Here is a 6252-nt window from a genome sequence, read left to right on the forward strand (position 1 = left end):
CGTAATGAACCAACCAATCAAAATTCAATAAAAGTCCCCAAAGTTGTTAAGCCAATTTATAAAACTTTGGGGGGTAATAAACTGCCCATTGTCCCCTCCCTCTCTGGCCAGACTTACGTAGTGTAAGTTATAGAGTAGATTGAAACCTAAAACACTCAGGAAGGAAGGGGACATTTGACTGTAATATACACTGGTACCCAAAGCTTTATAACCACGTTTTCTTATTCGTTGGCTTTAAAACTTTGGGTATTTTTATTGAATTATAATTGATTTATTTCCAAGCGTAATAACCAATGATTTTTATATACAGTAGGGGTAATTGTGTTATTATTATTGGGGATGTACATTAATTTAATCGTCCATTGTCTTATCCCTTAATATCCCTGGAGGTACTAAACTGAATTACTGAAAGTAGCTTATCTGAAAAACTATTAAGCTAATACTTTCAGAGTAGATAAACTTTTAGGTTTTACTGTAAGGAAAAGGGGAACTTTAGTTAGGTGGATAGATACATAGATGTATGGAAAAAAGAAAAAGATTGAAAGAAAATTAAATGTAATAATTGATGAATAGATTGACGGATAGATTAAAAGATAGAACGATAGATAGAATGGTGTTTGATTCAAATGTAAAGCCCTTACAGTAAATTTAGGTAGATGTTATTGTCTTATCAATTTCAAACTTTGCATGATGATTTCTGTACCATTTGGTGGGTATGATTAAAAAACCGTAGCAGCTCTATAATTATAACCAGAAAGTCCGTATGTCCATTTTAAACATGAAGATTTTCAGTTTTTTTTTAAAAGTGATATTTAATATGATATATTTTTTGGATTCACTTGATTTTGGGTAATTGATTCCTAGGATTATTAGGCAAAATGTTATAAACGAAGCATCTTTATAAGTAAGTCTTAAAATATAAGTATTTTCATATTAAATACCTTGTATTGAGTATTTTGTATACATTATTAAAAATGTTGAATATTTTTTTGTGAATGTTCGTTTGTCTGACCTCTTTATATGTTAAACTTAGCTTTATGGATGCTGTCATCCTTGTTTTTTTTTTCTCAGAACTCCAGGGGTAATCATTTATATTCATTCCTAAATTCTATTTAAGGCACAATTATAGATGGAAAAATTATTAATTATCCTGTGCCCTATCTCTTTATCCCTACTGAAACCGAGAGAGTGATGGGACATTGGACTGGTTTTTTTACACTAGTCCCCAAAGTTTTATAATAACGTTTTCTTATTGTTACAAAATCTTTAGGGCCATTTATTTCTTTCAATTGGTTGGTATATTAAGTTGAGTGTCCAATCGATTCAACCACTAATTATAATCTATCAGAGGGGTAGTTTGTGTATCATCATCATTGGGGTTGTACATCAATTTATCGGCCATTGTCTTATCCCTGTATCCCTGCTAAAACCATTGCATGACAAATCAAACAATTTAGAAATGGTATTGCTTACAGGGATCTCAAGGGATAAGACAATGGCCGATAAGTTGATGTAAACCCCCAATGATGATACACAGAATTACCCCTTCTGTAGATTACAATTACTGGTTGCAACGTTTTGGATACTCAACTAAACAAACCAATCAATAAAAGTCCCCAACGAATAAAAGAAACGTTAATATGAGACTTTTGGGATTAGAGTGATAAATAGCCCAATGTCTACTCCCTCCCTGTATTGCTTCACTACAAATAGACAGAACACAGAATACACTTTTATAATTAGTTATTTATCGTATGGTATTATAGACAGCTTTCCGCGGATATTAGAATGAAAACTTATAACATTAACACCAGTTTTGTTAGACCAGAGATTGCTATCGTGATTTTTATCTTATTATTTTTAGATAACTGGCTATAATAAATACAAAACATGATCGGTTTCGAAGGCATACTGGAAACTGTGTATCTGTTTGTCTGTTCTGAAGAATCTCACTTACTGCTGGACAGATTTAGTTCCTCTTTACAGTTGGGCTTCTTATAGGTCCTGTTAAGTTTTAAAACTATTTTGGGTAAGGTTTAAACAATCCTCCCAAGAGAAATCACCTCTAGAAAAAAGGACTTTTTCCAAAACAAAATAAAATACTAGCAGCCGCTAGTATAATAAAATATAAATATTTAAATTTCTGAAAGACTTTCTTTGTAATTAATTTTTTAAACATGAAACATGTTTAAAATAAAATCTTTTTATAGATTAAGAATTAGACTTCTTCTAAAATATAATATATAATTTTAAACTTTATATTAGATGTTCAAGTAGGGAAGGATGGGACTTTGGACTGTAAATAGCACTGGTATCCAAAGTTTTATAACCACGATTACTAAACTTTAGATACTTTTATTGGTTGCTTCAACACTATTAATTTTAAAACTTTTCAACCAATAGTTTTAAACTACAGAAGGGATAATTTTGTTTATTATCATTGGAGATGCATATAAATTTACCTTCCATTGTCTTATACCTTGTATTATATTGCAATCCATTTCTTTATTCTATATATATAATTTTAATAAAATTACATATGTTTGATTTTCTATTAATATTTAAAATTGTTAAAATGATATCATTTATTCTAAAACAAGGATGACAGCATCCATAAAAGTATAGATCAATAAATGAGACAGACAAACAAACGAACATAAAGTGACAGAACTAAAATTTGTATAGAGTAGCTGTACGTGCCTTTAGCAAGGACAATTTTCAGAGAGGGAGGAGACTTTGGGCTGTTTAATACACTAGTAGTCCCCAAAGTTTTATAAGTTCGTTTTCTCACTCGTTGATATAACAACTTTGGGGACTTTAATTGAATTTTGATTGGTTGATTCTTTAAGTTGAGTGTCCAAACGTTTCAACCACCAATTGTAATCTACAGAAGAGTGAATTTTGTATATCATCATTGGGGATGCACATTAATTCATCCGTCATTGTCTTATCCCTTTATATCCCTGGCAATTTAGCCACTCTTATTATCTTGGAAACTTGAATTAACATTGAAATGAAATTTAGTTTCAATCCAATAATAATCATGGATCATGGAATGAAAACGAAGTAGCGGGTTTCGTCGTTTTTTCATGTTTCACATCAGCTTTTGATAGGTTATTTTAAGTTAGGTTAGGTAAGTGGCCCTGCAGGAATAGGATATTTGGCCAGCAGGGTTAGAGCTCCCCGCAGTGGTTAGAAATAGGAGAAAAGCAACTGTGAAAAAACAAAGAAACCCACTACTTTGTTTTCTTTCCATGATCCATAATCAATTTTATACAAACTAACACCCCTTTTTTATTTAAACTTATTAAAAAGGATCAACAACAAAAAAAGACAGACAGGCAGATAAAAATAGCAACAATTAAATTGTCTATTGAATGAATTTGTTTTTTCTTTCTTTGCATTAATTAAATAGAAAAAATTATGAAAATAAGTTATGGATTGATTTATAATTAAACTAGGGGGCTGCTCTCCTAGACTCTAGTGCTATAGTAGATACCCTTTTAAAATTATCTAGTTATCAACAATCTACTTACAATTTGTTTAGATTGCCCTACCGTGTCAGAGCTTTGCTTTTATGGATGGTGTAATCCTTGTTAGAATATATCGCCCCGGGAAAAAAATGGCCCGCCTTTTTTTGTAGCTGTTATATTTATTTTAAATGTTGTCAAATGTTATACTAAAATCTAACTGCATAAAAGATACAAAATTTAAATTATTTCATCATACTATATTATTAAAATATATTTCTATTCTTAATTTTTACCAATGCTCTTAAATCTCCATGTCCGTACACCAATCTATGATTGTAATGTGCTTTGCTTCTTATGGATGTTATCATCCTTGTTTGTTTATTAATACTTTTTTATGAAAATTAAAACACAAATTAAATCATCAAGTGAGTAATTCCATGACTAATACTGCTTAAATTGCAATCATCAAATAAAAAAAGTTTTTTGTCACGTTTCTATAGAGATGGGAGAATGGATCTAATAATTTTTTTTAGCTTTCTTGGACTTAATGGATTTTTGTACACCGACAAACCTTCTAATGCGATAAACGCCCTAATGCGACAAATCTCCTAATGCGACATCTCTTAAGTAAACCCTCCTAAAAAAATTTTAAGTTTTAAATCTTCCAATTTTTTTTTAATCTTCCAGAAAGTATGTACTAATAGTGAAACAATGTAAAAATCCACTCCAATATTGCGATAAAACACACATAATGAAACTACACCTGTGAATGTTCGTTTGTCCTACCATTTTTAGCTTCGCTTTTATGGATGTTGTCATCCATGTTAATATACTCTACGGATTTTGTCTTATTAATTTTAAAAACTGAAATCCATAATGTATTCTCTCTCTCACACACACACACAAACAGACACACACTCACACACTTACACATACACACACACAAATATTCTATTATTAGAATGTAAGAAAATCTATCACTTTTTTCTAGAAAGGTCATTCATAGTGATATTGACCAGGGATAGGGGATAGGCAATGAAAACTTTAAAAATAGATAATTGTTTTACAATTATGGTTTCGAAACCGATTGATATCTGTTGAAATATTACCGGTTCTCACCAATACTAAAAAAATCATGTATAGCATCATATCACAGACAGTTTTTCAAGTTAAAAATCATACAACCTAAAAAAACTGGTCTTCATCTTATAATTTTCCATTTTAAAATCCGCGGAAAGCTTTCTATAATACGATAAATAAATAACTATAATTAACTTTAAATCGTAATATATGATTAGACTTTAATTACTTGTAACAAATCTTGATTGGGTGGTTCAAGCTAACAATTTTTTAATAATGATTTTATGCTTCAGAAGTGGTAATTTTGTTTATCATCATTGTGTATGTAAATTTATCGTCCATTGTCTTATCTCCTAAGAACCGCTGCTTAACCCACTTTCTGTGTATATTAATAATTACTTTTTTTAATGAGGATAATATAAAAAAAATTTTCTAATTACATATCCCTAAATCCTTTGAAGATAACTTTTTTCTCCTGTCTATAAATGGAATCAATAAAGAAAAGTTTTTTTTTCACTTGTTCATAGAATGATCAATGGAAGATAAAATAATTTTCGTCTTTTTGGAGGAATAATAACAAGGGGGGGGGGCTGAGACATTGGATTGTTTATTACACTAGTCCCCAAAGTTTTATAAAATTGTTTTCTTATTCGTTGCTTAACATCTTTGTGGTCTTTAATTTTGATTGGTTGGTTATTTAGATAAGTGTCCAAACGTTTCTACCATTTATTGTAATCTACAGAAAGGATAATTTTGTGTATCATCATTGGGGATGTACATCAATTTACCGGCCATTGTCTTATCCCTGATAAGACCTGTGAATGATAATACAATGGATGATAAAATGGAGTACAATCAAAACTGCATCTACTTTAGACAACCAACCAATCAAAACTAATGAAAGTATTTTATGTTTTTTTTTAAAGAGAACTTATTTTAACAATTTGAATGCCAGTATAATTTCAACTCATATATAATAATTTGTGTTTTTATTTAAAGAAACAAAATTTTGGTCCTTTAAAATACCCCTGTATATATGATTAACAAGGTTCATATTGATTTTACTTTAAAATATCTAATAAAATCATTCTCTTGAATAAATTAATTCCTATTTTTCAGAAAATAATGAATAATTAGCTACTTAATTGGCTATCAAAATATGTAAAATGATTTCAGTGAAATAGTTAAAAACCTAATAATGAAAAATTAATTGAAAAAAATAATATAAAAGTAATAGTGAGATATATTGTGTGGAGGTCGATTATTATAATTCCAGACTCTTGACTTCATGAAGTGAAAGATGAATAAATTTCTCAGGGATGCAGGGATAAGACATTGGTAACAAAATCAAGTTTTATAGTTATGACAGAGGTACAGGCAGACAGACAAAGAGACATATAAACAGACAGAGAAATAGTAATACAAACAGACAGACATAAAGACATACAGACAAAAAGAGAAACATAGAGGCAAAAGGACAAGCAGACAGACAAACTGATAGACAAACAAAAAGACAAACAGACAGACAAACAAAAAGACAAACATAGAAGCAAACAGACAGACAAACAAAAAGACAAACAGAGAAGCAAACAGACAGACAAATATACAGACAAACAAACAGACAAAAAGACAGACAAATCTAAAGACAAAAAGACAGACAAACAGACAGATAAACAGACAGACAGACAAACAGACAGAC

The sequence above is a fragment of the Acartia tonsa genome, chromosome 11 (assembly GCF_053477335.1).
Source record: "Acartia tonsa isolate MP-2025a chromosome 11, ASM5347733v1, whole genome shotgun sequence".
Classification (NCBI taxonomy): domain Eukaryota; kingdom Metazoa; phylum Arthropoda; class Copepoda; order Calanoida; family Acartiidae; genus Acartia; species Acartia tonsa.